Below are 17,177 nucleotides of genomic sequence, written 5' to 3'. Positions count from 1 at the left end.
GGGGTTCAATAGCATCCATATTTTTAGCTGGGTTGAAAAGAGGCATTCCCAGGGGCCCAATTAAGGCAGCAATGGAAAACAAATGCACAAAGACTGGATTTTCAAATCTACATATGTTTTTTGCATAAAAAATCTGTCTGAAGATTAAACAGATGCTATTTCTATTCATTCTTTGTATCTGCAAGCAGTTTTCATAGGAAAACTATGTATATAATTTCCCTTTGAAAATTAGACACAAAGGCTATTAAAAATGGCCCCTAATATATTTCTGGGCAACTTGCTAAATAATGAGATTTTAATGTATGGTAATAAAGTATTAATCACAATGTATTATAATGAAACATAATACATTAGTACTGCACACATCATATTAAATAACTGAATGTTCCTTTTGCAAGTAAGATGTTGTGATATCATTACAAATGAAATATAATACTTCATAGTTTTTTAAATTGATCTTATCTCAGCAGAGATCTTCAACACCAACTATTTGAAGCATAGAAGATTTTTTTTAAAAACTCACCCTTTTGTATCACATCATTTTATGCTTCTCTACTCAACAGTCTCTTAGGCGATTCCATTTTCAGACTCTTCATCTCTTTTTATTTAAAAATATAAGGCTTTATTAAGGCATATAAAATCTGTTTCCATAGGATGCAATATACAGGGTGTTGCACTGGAGGTGGACCCTTGGCCTGGCGCAGGATTGGTACGGCCCTCTAAGGGATCCTAGAGGGCACCTGCCGCCAAGAGGCGGAGCACACAAGGAGAAAGAGGCTGACAAGAACTTCACCAATAATGGTCCGGGGGCTCTGTGGGTTGAGCCCTTGGACTCCTGGACTGCCTGGGTTTAGGTGGGCCTCTGGGGGTCTCCCAGAGAGATGACGGAGAGGTGTGCCCACCAAGAGACAAGGTACATGGCTGTCAGTAAACAGGTGAGCTAGACCAGAACCGAGACTACCGGAGACTACGGGAACAAGGCAGGAACTGAAGGTCCTCCGGATAGGATAGGCAGTGCATAGTGGACCAGCTCAAAGAAGGCCGAGGGCAGTGTCAAAGCAGGTGGGTCTGATGGTCACAGGAGGAGCAAGAGAGTGTCCAAATCGAGCGCAAGGGTCAAAGCCAGGGTATCCATCCGAGGATGGTTAGCCAAAGCGAGGGTTGGTTCCAGGTATCAGTCCGAGCATAGTCAAAGGCAGGCAGAGGTCAGTTCCAGGTATCAGTCCGAGCGTAGTCAAAGGCAAGCAGAGGTCAGTTCCAGGTATCAGTCCGAGCGTAGTCAAAGGCAAGCAGCGGCCAGTTCCAAGTATCAGTCCAAGCGAGGTCAGGGAGAGGCCGAGGTCAGTACCGAGTATCAGTCCAAAAAGGTATAACCTGGATAGTGGAATATGGATCAGGACTCAGGAATGAAGGAACTCAGGAACAGATGTTGGAACACAGGAAGGATCACGGGAACGCATGAGCAAATGCAGGAACACTGTAACAGGCACATGAACAATGGAACGCCTGAACACTGGAACAAGCACAGGAACAAGCACAGGAAAAAGGTTCCCAGGAACACTGGAACAAGCACAGGAAAAGGATGGCAACTAGCTTCACACTGAGGTGACAGACCGATTGCCAAGGCGAGGGACTGAGGTGCATGACCTTGCTTAAATACTGTATTTATGTGACATCATCAGGGCACGCTGCGGAGCAGTTTCCCACCTGTGGCCCTTTAAAGGGCCGGCCGGTCTGCATACGTGTGCCTAGGGGTGGAGCCGAAGCAGCAGAGGATGCCAAGCCCTGGCATGGTGCGGAAAGCAAGGCCTGGGATGCCGAAGCGCTGGAGGGAGCCGGGAACGCCGCTACCCGAGGCCGAGGATGCAGACGGTTAGCCGCGGCAGTGGGGGAGGTGAGTCTGGAACCCGCGGAGCTAGGAAGAAGGTGAGCAGGCCTGGGGCGCACAAAAGTACCCCCCTTTAGGCCTCCCCTTCATCGTTCGGGGCTTCTCGGGATGTGACCAATGGAACGCCCAGAAAAGGTCCTTGTCTAGGATGTTACGAGATGGCTCCCATGAGTTCTCCTCAGCCTGAACCCCTCCAATGCTAGGAGGTACTCCCATTTGCCCTGGCGGCGACAAATATCAAGGACTTCTTTACTTGAAGTACAGTATCGGGTTCTGTGGCCACTTGTGGAGGTGGTGGCAGCCGATGGGAAGGCCAGGAGAGGACAAGTGGTTTGAGAAGGGTCACGTGAAACGTGTTGTGGATGCCCATATTTGAGGTAACTGCAGCTGGTATGAAACAGCACTGACTCGCCGTAGGACAGGGAATGGCCTGATGAAGCGGGGCGCGAAACATTGTGAAGGCATTTGAAGGCGAATATGGAGGGTACTTAACCATACCTTCTGTCCTGGAAGGAACACTAGAGCCACTCACCGATGGGTATCAGTAAATTTCTTAGCACGATCTGCCACGTGTCAAATTCAGTGTGCTACTTGATCCCAGACACAATGAATCTCCTGGGCTGTTCCTTGGGCCGCTGGAGAGAGAACCGAAAGTGGCTCGGGTAGAGGCAGATGGGGGCTGCCTTCCATAGACCACGGCGAACGGGGAAGTGCCCATAGCTGTTGCCTCATGTGTGTTGTGGGAAAATTCCCACAATACACAGGTCTGCCCAATTATCCTGTTGATCATTTAGATAGGCTCTGAGGAACGTCTTTAATGACTGATTGGTCCGTTTAGCCTGCCCGTTGGCTTGAGGGTGGTAGGCCGAGGTGAGATTGAGCGAGATATTGAATTTCTTTCATGATGCTCTCCAGTAGCGGGCGCGAACTGTGGGCCTCGGTCGGACACGATCTCCTGGGGCAGGCTGTGGAGGCAGAAGATGTGCAGCAGAAAGAGTCAGGCGAGTTCTAGAGCTGAAGGTAGGCCTGGTAGCGGGACAAAGTGAACCATTTTTTGAAACAGTCGATGATGACCCATATCACGGTGTTCCCTTTGGAAGGAGGCAGGTCTACAATGAAGTCCGTGGCCAAATGGGACCATGGTCCGGTGGGAGCTGGTAAGGGCTGCAGAAGGCCCCACGGACATCCTGTGGGTGGTTTTTGTTGTACATAGGTGGGACAGGAGTCTATATAATCCTGAGAGTCCTTCACATGCTAGGCCACCAGTAATGTCTGTGGAGCATCTCCAGGGTCCGAGCTCGACCAAGGTGACCAGTGAGTCGAGAATCATGGGCCCAGCATAGGACTCGCTCTCGGAGGCGACGAGGCACTACCGTCTTACCGGGTGGCATGGTGGTAGTAGCTGCAAGGGAGATGCATGTGGGATCTATGATGTGGGTCAGATCTTCGGGGGTATCTTCTGGATCTACCGAGCGAAAGAGTGCATCGCGCGGAGATTCTTTGCAGCTGGGTGATAGCGCAACTCAAAGTTGAACCACAGAAAGAAGAGGGCCCAGCAGGCCTGCCATGCATTCAGTAGCTGAGCTTCTTTCAGGTGTTCTAAATTCTTGTGGTCCATGTAGATGGTAAACTTGTGCTGAGCCCCCTCGAGCCAGGGGCGCCACTCCTGGAGGGCCAGCTTCATGGCCAGGAATTTGCAGTCCCCAATTGTATAGTTGCATTCTGCAGGTGAGAACTTGTGGGAATAAAAGGAGCACGGAACTAGGGTTCCCTTCATGGCGTGCTGGCTGAGGACCACCCCTGCACCAATGGCAGACGCGTCAACCTCTACGATGAAGGGGCGGTTCGGGTCCGGATGGCAGAGACAGGGGCTGGTATGGAAGGCCTCCTTAAGGGCCTGGAATACAGACTGGGCTTTGGGACTCAACTCCCGGAGGTTGCATCCTTTCTTAGTCATGGCGGTAAGTGAAACGGCTAGCATGGAGTAGTCGGCGATAGTGCCGGTAATAGTTTGTAAATCCCAAGAACCTTTGTAGAGCCCGCAGACCAACAGGGGGGCCAGTCGCGAATACCTTGGAGTTTGTATGGGTCCATGGTGAATCCCTGGCTGGAGTTGATGTAGCCCAGGAATTGGAGACTGGACTGTTCAAAAAGGTATTTCTCAAGTTTGGCATAGAGATGGTGGTCCCTAAGCAGCTGGAGGATGATCCGGACATGAGAGCGATGGGATTCCAGGTCTTTAGGGAAGATCAAGATGTGATCCAAATAGACCACGACGAAGGAGTATAGAAGGTCTCGGAAGATCTCATTCATCATTCTCTGGAAGATAGCCAGGGCGTTACATAGCCCAAAGGGCATCACTACGTACTCGTAGTATCCATCTCGTGCATTAAACGCTGTCTTCCAGATGTCTTCAGGTGGAATGCGAACTAGATTATAAGCCCCTCGCAGGTCCAACTTCGTAAAAATCCAGGCCCCCTGGAACTGATCAAATAGCTCACTGATGAGCGGAAGTGGGTACCGGTCTTTGTGGGTGACGGTGTTCAGGCCGTGGTAGTCAATACATGGCCTTAAGGTACCATCCTTTTTCTTTACAAAGAAAAATACAGTGCCCACAGGGGATGTGGAAGGCCTGATGAATCCTTTGGTCAGGTTTTCCTTGATGTAAGCTGGCATGGCCTGGGTCTCAGGAAGCGACAGTGGGTATGTTCTCCCCTTGGGAGGCGTGGTACCAGGAAATAGCTCGATTGGGCAGTTAAACTTCCAGAGATGTGGTAAGAAATTGACTTGTTGCTTTGAGAAGACATCTTGGTAGTCAGTGTAGGACGTAGGTAGTCCAGGAAGGGTCATGGATGTTAACACGGGTACAGACAGGGACATTCGCTGTAAGCAATGTGCCTAGCACCAAGAACCCCACTCAATGAGCTGGAGCGACTCCCAGTCGAAGTGGGGGAGTGTAATTGTAGCCAGGGTAGACCAAGGATGATGGGGTATACTGACTGTTTCAGGACTAAGAAAGGAATCTCTTCATCGTGGAGATTCCCTATGGTCAGCTGGATGGCTAGGGTGCAATGGGTGATGCGATCAGGTAAGGGTTCTCCATGGATGGAGGCAATACTCAGTGGAACTTCCAGAGGCTGAGTAGGAATCTGGAGTAATGTGACTAACTCTTCAAAAATAAAATTTCCACCAGCTCCAGTATCCACGAGGGCGGTGGTAGAAAATGAACATGTCTCCCTGTGGAGCGAGACGGGCAGCAGTAGTTGAGGCCTGTAACTGTAGTGTCCAAGCTCGGGACCCCTGCCGGGCTTAGGCTCTGGAGTTTCCCGGACACACTGGACAAGTCTGGATGTGGTAGTCTGGACCCCCGCAGTAGAAGCAGAGACCAGACTTCCGCCTTCGGAGGCGTTCCTTGGGAGTAAGACGACCACGGTTGATCTGCATCAGTTCTTCCTTTGATGGGGAATCCACCGGTGGTGCCCTCGATCTGGGGCTAGTGGACCGAGGTAGTTCCAGGGCCGCTTGTCGTATGAGCCTTACTTCCCGATGCCATTCCTGGAGGCGGTGGCCTATCCACCCAACCAAGGAGATGAGGTCCTCCAATGATGCAGGAATCTCTCGGGCTGCCAGTTCATCTTTTAGCATGGAAGACAGGTCTTCGAGATAAAGTGCCCACAGGCAGTCCTCCTGCCATCCCAATTCCATTGCCAGGGTTCGGAATTCCACAGTGTATTCTGTGAGAGAATGGGACCCCTGGCGGAGGTGGAGGAGTTGGTGTCTGGTGACCGCCTGTCAGCTTGGATCATCAAAGGTGTGTTGGAACATAGAAATGAATGGGGTGAGCTGCTGTAGTAAGGAATCAGAATGCTCCCAAAGGGGGGAGGCCAAAGCCAGGGCCTTCCCCTCCAAACGCGAGAGAATAAAAGTGATCTTGGTCACTTCATCTATAAACAAGGAAGATTGTAGCGCAAACTGCATGTAACACTGGTTAATGAAGTCTCGGCAGAGACGTGGGTCCCCATTGAATCGGGGAGGAGCTGGGAGGGCCAGCAGTGCCCGTGAGGGCGATGAACCAGAGGAAGTGCTGTTAGGAAGACTCCCAGGGTTGGTAATAGCAGACTCTGCAAGTTGTGACCGTAGTTCCTCGATCGAGGTGGCCAATGCCTCGAGGTATTGCTGCTGCTCCCGGACATGTGTAGCTAGGCCCAGAATAGCCTGCAGGGCGGAGGACTCCACTGATTCCATGGCCTTGGCAACCTATTGCTCTCTTTGGTGGACCCTTGGCATGGTGCAGGATTGGTATGGCCCTCTGAGGGATCCCAGAGGGTGCCTGCCGCCAGGAGGAGGAGCACACAAGGAGACAGATGCTGACAGGAACTTCACCAATAACGGTCTGGGGGCTCCACAGGTTGAGCCCTTGGAATCTCAAAACTGCCTGGGCTTAGGTGGACCTCTGGGGTTCTCCTGGAGAGATGACAGAGAGGTGTGCCCACCAACAGAAAGGGTGCACGGCTGTCGGTGAACAGGCAAGCTCGACTGGATCTGAGAGTACGGGAGACCACAGGAACAAGGCAGGAACTGAAGGTCCTCCGGGTAGGATAGGCAGCACCTAGTGGTCCAGCTCGAAGAAGGCTGTGGGCAGTGTCAAAGCAGGCGGGCCTGATGGTCACAGGAGAAGCAAAGAGAGTGTCCGAATGGAGCTCAAGAGTCAAAGCCAGGGTATCCATCCAAAGATAGTCAGCCAAAGCAAGGGCCAGTTCCAGGTATCAGTCCGAGTGTAGTCAAAGGCAAGCAGAGGTCAGTTCCAAGAATCAGTCCAAGTGAGGTCAGGGACAGACCGAGCTCAGTACCGGGTATCAGTCCGAGAAGGTACAACCTGGGTAGTGGAACGTGGCTAGGACTCAGGAATTAAGGAACTCAGGAACAGATGCTGGAACACAGGAAGGAGCATGGGAATGCAGGAACACTGGAACAAGCACAGGAACAAGGATCGCAGGAACACTGGAACAAGGATGGCAACTAGCTTCACACTGAGGTGACAACCCAATTGCCAAGGCAAGGGACTGAGGTGCAGGCCCTCGCTTAAGTACTGTGCTTATGTGGCATCATCAGGGCGTGCCGCGGAGCGGTTTCCCACCCCTGGCCCTTTAAAGGGCCAGCGTGCCTAGGGGCGGAGCCGAAGCAGTGGAGGATGCCAAGCCCCAGTGTGGCACAGATAGCGAGGCCTGGGATGCTGAAGTGCTGGAGGGAGCCAGGGATGCTGCTGCCAAAGGCTGAGGATGCAGTATTAGTTGATGATAAGTAGAGATGTGCTTTGTTTTTTCCTACCGGGTTGTTTTTCGGTTCGGATACTTCGTGGTACAATTCGGGTTTCTCGTTTTGTTTTTTCGAAAAACGAAACGAGGAAACCCGAAACTGGGCCGAAAAACGAATCCGGAAACGAAGCTAAAAAAAAACCCACCCCAAGCATTTAAAATAATTTTGAAGCCTTTTCGTTCATATATACAACCCCCCCCATCCCGATCCCTCCCCAAGACTTACCAACATCCCTGGTGGTCCAGCGGGGTCCCGGATCCAATTTGCCCTCCGTGCCCGGTGTGCTACTGCAACCCGTGCGCCTCAAAATGGTGCAGAATAGCCTGAACTACCATGTCACAGGGGCTTTCGGCGCCATTGGTCAGCCCCTGTCACATGGCCATCGGCGCCATCTTGTGCTCCTATCATGTGACAGGAGCTGACCAATGGCGCCGAAAGCCTCTGTGACATAGTATGGGCAAAGGCTATCGACGCCATTTTGGTTACTGGCAGCCGACAACGAAATCGCTCCCGGACACCTGCTGCAGCCCCAGGGATTATTGGCAAGCCTTGGGGGGGTCAGGAGGGGGGTCAGGAGGGCTCCTGACCCCCCCCAAGGCTTGCCAATAATCCCTGGGGCTGCAGCAGGGGTCCGGGAGCGATTTCGTTGTCGGCTGCCAGTAACCAAAATGGCGCCGATAGCCTTTGCCCATACTATGTCACAGAGGCTTTCGGCACCATTGGTCAGCTCCTGTCACATGATAGGAGCACAAGATGGCGCCGATGGCCATGTGACAGGGGCTGACCAATGGCGCCGAAAGCCCCTGTGACATGGTAGTTCAGGCTATTCAGCACCATTTTGAGGCGCACGGGTTGCAGTAGCACACCGGGCACGGAGGGCAAATTGGACCCGGGACCCCGCTGGACCACCAGGGATGTTGGTAAGTCTTGGGGAGGGATCGGGATCTGGGGGGGTGGTGTATCAAACCCGAAAAACGAAATTTCCCCGAAATTCGGGGAAATTTCATTTCGGGTTTTGGGGCTTTCGAAACCGCAACGAATTAGGAAATTTTGTGCAATTTCCTAATTCGGGCGAAGAACGAAGCACATCTCTAATGATAAGATTGCTATTTTGTTACTGTAATTTACTTTCCATCTATACTTTTCAGTGTTTAATTATGCTATTTTGAGAACAAAAGCAAATTACTCATGCAAGATAAAGCACATTTCTGCTGAAATTCCAAAGTAAAAGTTGTTGGAAATAATTTCAGTGTTCTCGTTAATAAATTGAAGACTATTCTTTGGGATCCTATTGGTTACTTTTGACTTGGATTGGTCACTATCAGAGACATGATATTGGACTTAATGGACGTTTGGTCTGATATAGTATGGCATTACTTATGTTCTTAAAATGAACAGTAGATTAGTTTGTGATATGATACATCTGTAATACTAGAAATTAAATGCATTTTCCTTACTGTATACAGTATCTGCTGTATATCTTTCTATCTTATTGCACATTATAACATTTTCATACCTAAAGATTATAAAACTATTTTGTTACAGACTGTTAGAGATGTATAGGCAAATTATTGTTGGTTTTGTTCATTTTTTTTTGTTTTGGCCTAATTTTTGGCTGCATTCTTATTTGGGGGGAGGGCATCATTTTGGCAAATAGTGCAAACTTTTTCTGGTAAGAACATAAGAATTGCTATACTGGGTCAGACCAAGGGTCCATCTAAAACAGCATCCTGTTTCCAATGATGGCTAGCTAATTCAGGACAGAAGTAACCTGGCAAGATCCCAAACAATAAACAGATCCCATGCTGATAACACCCAGGAATAAGTAGAGGCTTTTCCCCAAGTATATTTGGTTAATAACAGTTTATTGATTTTTCCTCCAGGAACTTGTCCAAACATATTTTAAACCCAGCTACACTAACCTCCTCTACCACATCTTCCAGAAATGAATTCCAAAGCATAATTGTCCATTGAGTGAAAAATGTTTTCTGATTTATTTTAAATTTGCTACTTATTAACTTCAAGGAGAGTACCATAGTCTTTGTATTCTTTGAAAGAGTTTAAAGCCAATTCACAATTAACCATTCTATTCCACTCATGATTTTATAGACCTCTATCAAATACCCCATCAGATATCTCTTCTCCCAGCTGAACAGCCCTAACCTCTTTAGCCTTTCCTCACAGAGGAGCTGTTCCATCCACTTTATCATTTTGGTCACCCTTCTCTGTACCTTTTCCAGTTCAACTATATCTTTGAGATGCAGTGACCAGATTTGCACACAGTACTTTAGGTGCACTAGATGCTAGTCAGGTTTTCAGGATTACCACAATTAATATGTATGAGATATTTTTGCATACATTGACTGTGGCAATCCTGATTACCTGACAGTTTAGGTATGCCTCCAGGAGAGGGTTGGGAAACATTGTTATAGAACATAGAGATAAACTAATCCAAAGTTTATAATCTGAGATTTATAATCTAGAAAATTTTGTTTTGTTTTGTTTTTAAATGATCCAGCACTGTGTTGGTGATATACTATAAATTGAGGTTTGTAGATCACAGACCAAATGGACAAAAAGATAATGGTTTTGCCATATTGTAAGTATTTGTTGCGCTTGGAAGTGGACCCTTGTCCTGGAGCAGTGTAGAACGGCTCCCTGGTAGGCACCAGGAAGCATCTGCCCCCATGGGGCGGAGCACAGGAGAAGACAGAGGCTTAGATGAGCTTCACTACTAGAAGCCTGCGGTCCTCCCGGGACACTGGAACAAGGCTGGAACAGTAGGACACTGGAACAAGGCTGGAACAAGACTGTGAACGTAGAGGCAAACTAGTACACACATAGTGCCGACCCGATTGCCAAGGCAAGGAAGTGCAGGCAGGAACTTCCTTATGTAGTACGTTCAATCAGGGCGCGCTGTGGAGCTAGGACCTGCCTCTGGCCCTAGAAGAGGCCGGGCGGTCCGCGTGCACATGCGTAGTGGCGTGGCCAACGCCACTGAGGACGCCGAACTCCGGCGTGTAGTCTGGTGTGCAGAGGAAGGCCTGGCGATCGCCGCCGCGGGACGCCGAAGACAGGAGGAGCTCGCGGCTTCCACTGGGGAGGCCGACCCATGACCTGCAGAGGAGCTAGCAAGGTGAGCAGGCCCATGTGCGGGCCAAATGCGGACGGGGCACACAACAGTAACCCCCCCCCCCTTCTAGGCCTCCCTCTACATGGACGTCGCTTTTCAGGATGGGTCCTGAGGAATGTTCTGAGGAATTCTTTATCAAGAATGTTATGGGATGGTTCCCATGAGATCTCCTCGGCCCCATAACCCTCTCAGGATAATAGGTATTCCCATCTGCCTCAACGCCGACGGACGTCGAGGACCTCTCTTACCTGGAGTGACGAATCTGGTTCGGTAGAGATCCGCGGAGGTGAAGGGTTTCTGCGAGAGGGCCAGGAGAGGACCAATGGCTTCAAAAGAGAGACATAGAATGTGTTGTGGATGCTCATGGCAGAGGTAGTTGAAGTTCATAAGACACTGCTCCCACTCTTTGGAGAACTGGAAACGGGCCGATGAACTTGGGAGCCAGGCGATGAGAAGGGAGTCTCAACCTTATGTGTTGGGTGCTTAACCACACCTTCTGACCAGGATGGAAGAGTGGAGAGGGATGTCTGTGGGCATCAGAAGTGCGCTTGGAGCACTCTGCAGCCTGAGTAAGGCATTCTTTGACTTGATACCACACCTGGCGAATGGTGTGGGCCATGAATTGCGCAGCTGGAGAAGGAATGGTGAGAGGAACTGGAAGTGGCAGCCGAGGTTGTCGCCTGAATACCACGGAGAACGGTGATATATCAGTGGCAGCAGCGACGTGGGTATTATGCGACAACTCAGCCCAGGGTAACAGATCTGATCAGTTGTCCTGCTGGTCATTTACAAAGGAACGAAGAAATGTTTTCAAGGTCTGGTTGGTCCTTTCAGCTTGACCGTTGGCCTGTGGGTGATAGGCCGACGTGAAATTCAAGGCAATGTTGAACTTTTTGCAAAGACAGCACCAGTACCTGGTGGCAAACTGCGGTCCTCGGTCGGATATGATTTCCTTTGGGAGTCCATGGAGATGGAAGATAAGTTTTAGAAACAACTTGGCTAATTCTGGGGCTGATGGGAGGCCCAGCAGGGGAATAAAGTGACCCATTATCGAAAAACGGTCGATAATGACCCAGATTACGGTATTGTTCTGTGATGGAGGCAGGTCTGTGATGAAGTCCATTAAGATCCTGGACCATGGCTCAGTAGTTGCTAGAAGCATTTGGAGTAGGCCCCAAGGCCGTCCGGTAAGTGGCTTCTGTTGGGTACAGACGGAACATGAATCTACATAGTTACAAGAGTCTTGCACCATGTTGGGCCACCAGTAAAATCTCTGCAACATCTCTAGGGTCCTGGTACGACCCGGGTGTCCTGCCAACTTGGAATCATGAGCCCATTTCAGAACTTGTTCACGTATCCTATGTGGAATGACAGTTTTCCCAACTGGAACTGTAGTGGTCACTGCAAGGGATATGTAGGCAGGATCTATGATGTGTCTGGGAACATCAGGAACATTATCTGATTCGAATGCTCTTGATAGCGCATCAGCATGGAGGTTCTTGGAAGCCGGGCGATAACGTAGTTCAAAATTGAACCATTCAAAGAAGAGCGCCCATCGGGCTTGTCAAGGGTTGAGCTTCTTTAAGGTGCTCAAGAAAATGGTAAACCAGGGGTGCCACTCTTGGATCACCAGCTTGACAGCTAGAAGATCTCAGTCACCAACGGTGTAGTGCTGCTCTGTAGGAGAGAACTTGTGTGAATAGAATGAACAAGGTATCAATTTACCCTTTGGAGAAAACTGACTTAAGACTTCCCCGCTCTGTTTGCAGAGGCATTGACTTCTACGATGAATGGGCATCTTGCATCTGGGTGCTGAAGACAGGGACCAGAACAGAATGCTTCTTTTAATGTCTGAAAGGCGGCTTGTGCTTTGGGAGTCCACACACGAGTGTTAGCCCCTTTCTTGGTCATGGCAGTAAGTGGAGCAGCTAGGGTAGAATAATTGGCAATGAAACTCCTGTAATAGTGAATAAAGCCAAGGAAACATTGTAAGGCCCATAGGCCTACTGGCTGGGGCCAGTCCCAGATCCCCTGGACTTTATCTGGATCCATGGAGAACCCTCGATCGGATATGATATACCATAAGAAGGGTAAACGATTTTGCTCAAAGAGGCACTTTTCTAACTTGGCATAAAAATGTTTTTCTCTTAGACGTTGGAGGACGATCCTAACATGATCTCGGTAGGATTCAAGGTCTTTAGAAAAGATCAGGATGTCGTCAAGCTATACGACTGTGAATGAGTACAAGAGGTCTCGGAGGATTTCGTTCATAAGGCATTGAAAAAATGCTGGGGCATTGCATAACCCAAAGGGCATCACGGTATATTCATAGCGTCCATCCCTCGTGTTGAATGAGGTCTTCCAGATATCTTCAGGTTGGATATATACCAGATTGTACGCACCTCTCAGATCCAACTTGGTAAAGATCCGCGCCCTTTGAAGGTGGTCAAACAGCTCACTGATAAGGGGCAATGGATACCGGTCTTTTTGGGTTATGGCATTGATCCCTCTGTAGTCAATACAAGGGCGTAAACTGCCATCCTTTTTCTTGACGAAGAAAAAGCATGCTCCGGCGGGAGAATCGGAGGGTCGGATGAACCTTTTTTCTAAGTTCTCTTTAATATACTCAGACATGGACAGGGTTTCTGGACGAGACAATGGATAAGTTCTGCCCTTGGGAGGCGTCGTGCCCAGCAGAAGTTCTATAGGGCAATTCAGCTTGCATTGCAGAGGTAGTGTGTCAGCCTTCTGCTTCGAGAAGATGTCTTCAAACTTGGCATACTGGGTAGGCAAACCAGATAGGGTGGTAGACTTCAAGACAGAGATGACTAGAGATACTTGACATACACATGTCTTCTGGCATTTGGGACCCCACTGCACCATTTGCAGGGAATGCCAATCGAACTGGGGTTCATGGGACTGGAGCCAGGGCAGCCCCAGGATTACTGGATGTGTGGAGCATTTTAACACATAGAAGGACATCTCCTTCTCGTGCAGAGTGCCCACGGTAAGACGAACAGCCACTGTTCAATGGGTGATGAGCCCTGGAAGATGTTATCCTTGGATGGAGGCAATATGAAGGCTCACCTCTAATGGCTGGAGATGAATGTTCAGAAGCTTGACGATGTCATCCATGATGAAGCTGCCACTTGCCCCTGTATCGACAAGACCAGTGGTGGCGAAGGAATGGGACTCGATGCCCAGAGAGACTGGAAGCAGGAGTTGAGGGCCAGTGACAGTAGCTCTTAAGCTCGGGACCCCCATCGGGCTCAGGTGTTGCAGTTTTCCAGACGGACCGGACAGGACTGCCGACGATGTCCGGCGGCACCACAGAAAAGGCAAAGACCTTCCTTCTTCCGACAAAGGCATTCAGTCGGAGACAGTCGCCCATGGTTCACCTCCTTGGGTTCCACCACGGGAGGAGGTGGTTGTGATGGAGTCTAGGCTGGAGGAATCTGGACATGCTTGGGCATGGACTAGGAGAGCAAGAGGCCTTTACTTCTAGGCACCATTGCCGGAGTCAATGGTCAATCTTCCTGGTGAGGGAAATCAGGTCCTCTAGAGATGTGGGAGTCTCGCGGATGGAGAGTTCATCTTTGAGAGCGCTGGAGAGACCATCTAGGAAGATGGCTTGCAGGCTTGGCGGCCTGGGTCTGCGAAGGTATGCTTGAAGAGAGCAACATACTCGTATAACTTGGAAAACATGGGATCGGAGAGTTCCCACAATGGAGAGGCCCATGCAAGAGCCTTCCCTTCTAGGCGGGAAAGGATGAAGGTCACTTTAGTGGTTTCCTTCAGGAACAAGGAGGGTTGCAGTGCAAATTGCATGAAGCACTGGTTGAGGAAGCCACGAGAGAAGCGTGGGTCCCTGTTGTATTGAGGAGGTGCAGGGAGCACCTATGATGCTTTGGGTAGCATAGAGGCCGATAGGCCCACGGGATTGGCCAGAGCTGTATCTCGCAGCTGGGAATGAAGCTCTTCCACCAAAGAGGCTAGCTTTTCCAAGGCTCTGCGATGTTCTAGGACTGTTGCGGCCAAACCCGGTAGGGCCCTGGAGGTGGGAGACTCCGCCAAATCCATGGCCTTGGCAACCTGTTGCGTTTGGAGGTGGAGCTCCCAGGAGGTGGAGGTGGAGCTCCCAGGAGGTGGAGCACAGGAGGAGACAGAGGCTAGGATGAACTTCATCACTGGAAGCCTGTGGTCCCCCCAGGTGGAGCCCATAGGGACCTGGGCCACTTGGACTTAGGTGGGCCTTGCAGGGTCTCCCAGAGAGGTAGTAGAGAGGCATGCCCATGAGCAGCAAGGGATTGCGGTTGGTCACTAGGCTGGAGACCTGGAGGATCAGGGAAGGCCAGTACAGCGTAGGTGATGACAAGGCAAGGGACAAAGCCAGAATCAAGCGACATGGTCAATGGCAGCAGGGGTCAAGTTCTGTGGATGAGTCCTAGGAGTATCAGCCAAAGCAGGGGTCAGATACCAGGAATCAGTCCAAGAATAGTCAACAAAGCAGAAGTTAGGTTCCAGAGGACAGACGAGGTCACAACGCAGGCAGAGGTCAAGATCCAGGCAGTGAGCAGAATGGTCAATGGAGCAGGCAGAGGTCAGTACCAGAGAGACAGTCCAAAGGTACTACCTGGGAAGATAGGACAGACAGATGCTGGAACAGGAGGACACTGGACAAGGCTGGAACAGTAAGATGCTGGAACAGTAGGACGCTGGAACATTAGGACACTGGAACAAGGCTGGAACAGTAGGACACTGGAACAAGGCTGGAACAAGACTGGAACAAGACTGTGAATGTGGAGGCAAACTAGTACACATAAAGTGCCGACTCGATTGCCAAGGCAAGGAAGTGCAGGCAGGAACTTCCTTATGTAGTACGTTCAATCAGGGCACGGTGTGGTGCTAGGACCCGCCCATGGCCCTACAAGAGGCTGGGCGGTCCGTGTGCATGCATGTAGGGGCATGGCCAACACCACTGAGGACGTCAAACTCTGGCATGAGGCCTGGTGCGCAGTGGAAGGCCCGGTGACCGCTGCCGCGGGACGCCGAGGCCTGGAGGAGCTCGCGGCTGCCGCTGGGGAGGCTGACTCATGACCTACAGAGGACCTACTGTGGTGAGCAGGCCCATGTGTGGGCCGAGCATGGACGGGGCACACAACAGTATTAACTCCTATCTTTTTTTAAATTATTGCATTTTCAAGAAAAAGTAACATTAGCAATAACATCTATTAACAGTCCATATGCAAATATTATGAGTGTTCAACTAAACAATTATAATAAACTCCCACCTTTTAATAAAACAGACGGCTAAACTAAAATCAAATCTTTTGGACACTATCTAATAAACATAGAGTATGTGGAAGAAATGAAAATAAAATATAGCCCCCTCCTTATCATGAGAGGTTGTTTGACCTTCTTAGAATGCCCTCACAAAAAGGCCTCTTATGCTTCATCTTTATTGTGCCTTCAAGTCCTTTTCTCTCCCTGAAAACCATATGGCTATAAACTCTGGCACAGAATTATCCTCTTTTTATGCATTAAATCTCACTCTGTGGATCTTACCAGAAACTGCTTCCTCCTAGCTTCCTGCTCTAGCTTGGTCCCCTTTGTGTTTTGTTCAGAAAGTATGGTTCCTTTGGATGGAGCTCTGACCAGGACTTTTCCCATTCCCTGGAGCCATCTCTTTTGTTGATCCTTTGTTTTTCTCCTCTTAATTTATTTCAAGTACTTGTCTTCTATTCCTGGAGTTCTTTTTGTTGCTTGAGCATGTCCATGCTTTTGCCTCTTTTGTCTGAATGTCTCATAATTATATAGGCATCATCACAAAATTCCCCCTTAAGATTTTCATGCAAGTATACTTGTCCACAGTCTGGTTCCCTACTTTATTTGATACAAAATCTGTATTTTTATCTAGTTGATGTATTCTGAAGTTGTATGGTTATAGAAGTAACATTACATAAGCCATGTATTGGTTCTCTCATTGCCTGTAATCACTTAAAGTCACATAATCATTCATGGATATGAAGGATCATACCTGGAGTTAGTACTAAAATGGTTTGCCTATTAGGCTGCTTCAACCATATCACAGCACAAAAGACTAATTTCCTTACAAGTTGCTCAGGAAAAAAGAATACAAAACAATCAGTATGATACTTAACAAAACATTTAGAAGGATATCACAAAATAAACTTTTCTCCTAAAGCCAAAATATCTTATCTAAGAACAAAGTAACCTTTTCTTCTTTCCTGAGTTAACCTAGAGAAGTTTGGATACTGTATATTCTCACAGCTTGGCCAAAAAAGATAACATTTAAATTCTGAAAACCTAAAGACATCACTGTATTTAGATCTATATCAGTTATGTAAGAAACTAAGGGCCGGATTTTAAAAGGGTTACGCGCATAAGATATGAGCGTAACCCTTTTAAAACGCCCCTGCGCGCACCGAGCCTATTTTGCATAGGCTTCTGGCACGCGCAAAGCCACGGGACGCATGTAAGTCCCGGGGCTTTCCTGGGGGGGCGTGATGGGGGGGGCGTGTCGTGATCCACTCGTCATCGGGGGCATGTTGGGAGGCGTATCAGGGGGGCGTGACACGGCCGGCGCGTCATCCAGGGTAGGGCCGCAGGCATGGTTTCGGCCCGGGGGTGTTCCGGGGGCATGGCCACGGCCTCCGGACCAGCCCCCAGACCGGAACATGGCGCGCAGGAGTAACTTTCGTAACAGAGGTAGGGAGGGGTTTAGATAGGGCCGGGGGGTGAGTTAGGTAGGGGAAGGGAGGAGAAGGTGGGGGAGGCGGAGGGAACGGGCAGCGCGTGCAGGGCTCGGCGCGCACAAGT

This window comes from Rhinatrema bivittatum, chromosome 1 (genome assembly GCF_901001135.1).
Source record: "Rhinatrema bivittatum chromosome 1, aRhiBiv1.1, whole genome shotgun sequence".
Classification (NCBI taxonomy): Eukaryota; Metazoa; Chordata; class Amphibia; order Gymnophiona; family Rhinatrematidae; genus Rhinatrema; species Rhinatrema bivittatum.
Note: the sequence above shows the minus strand (reverse complement) of the source record.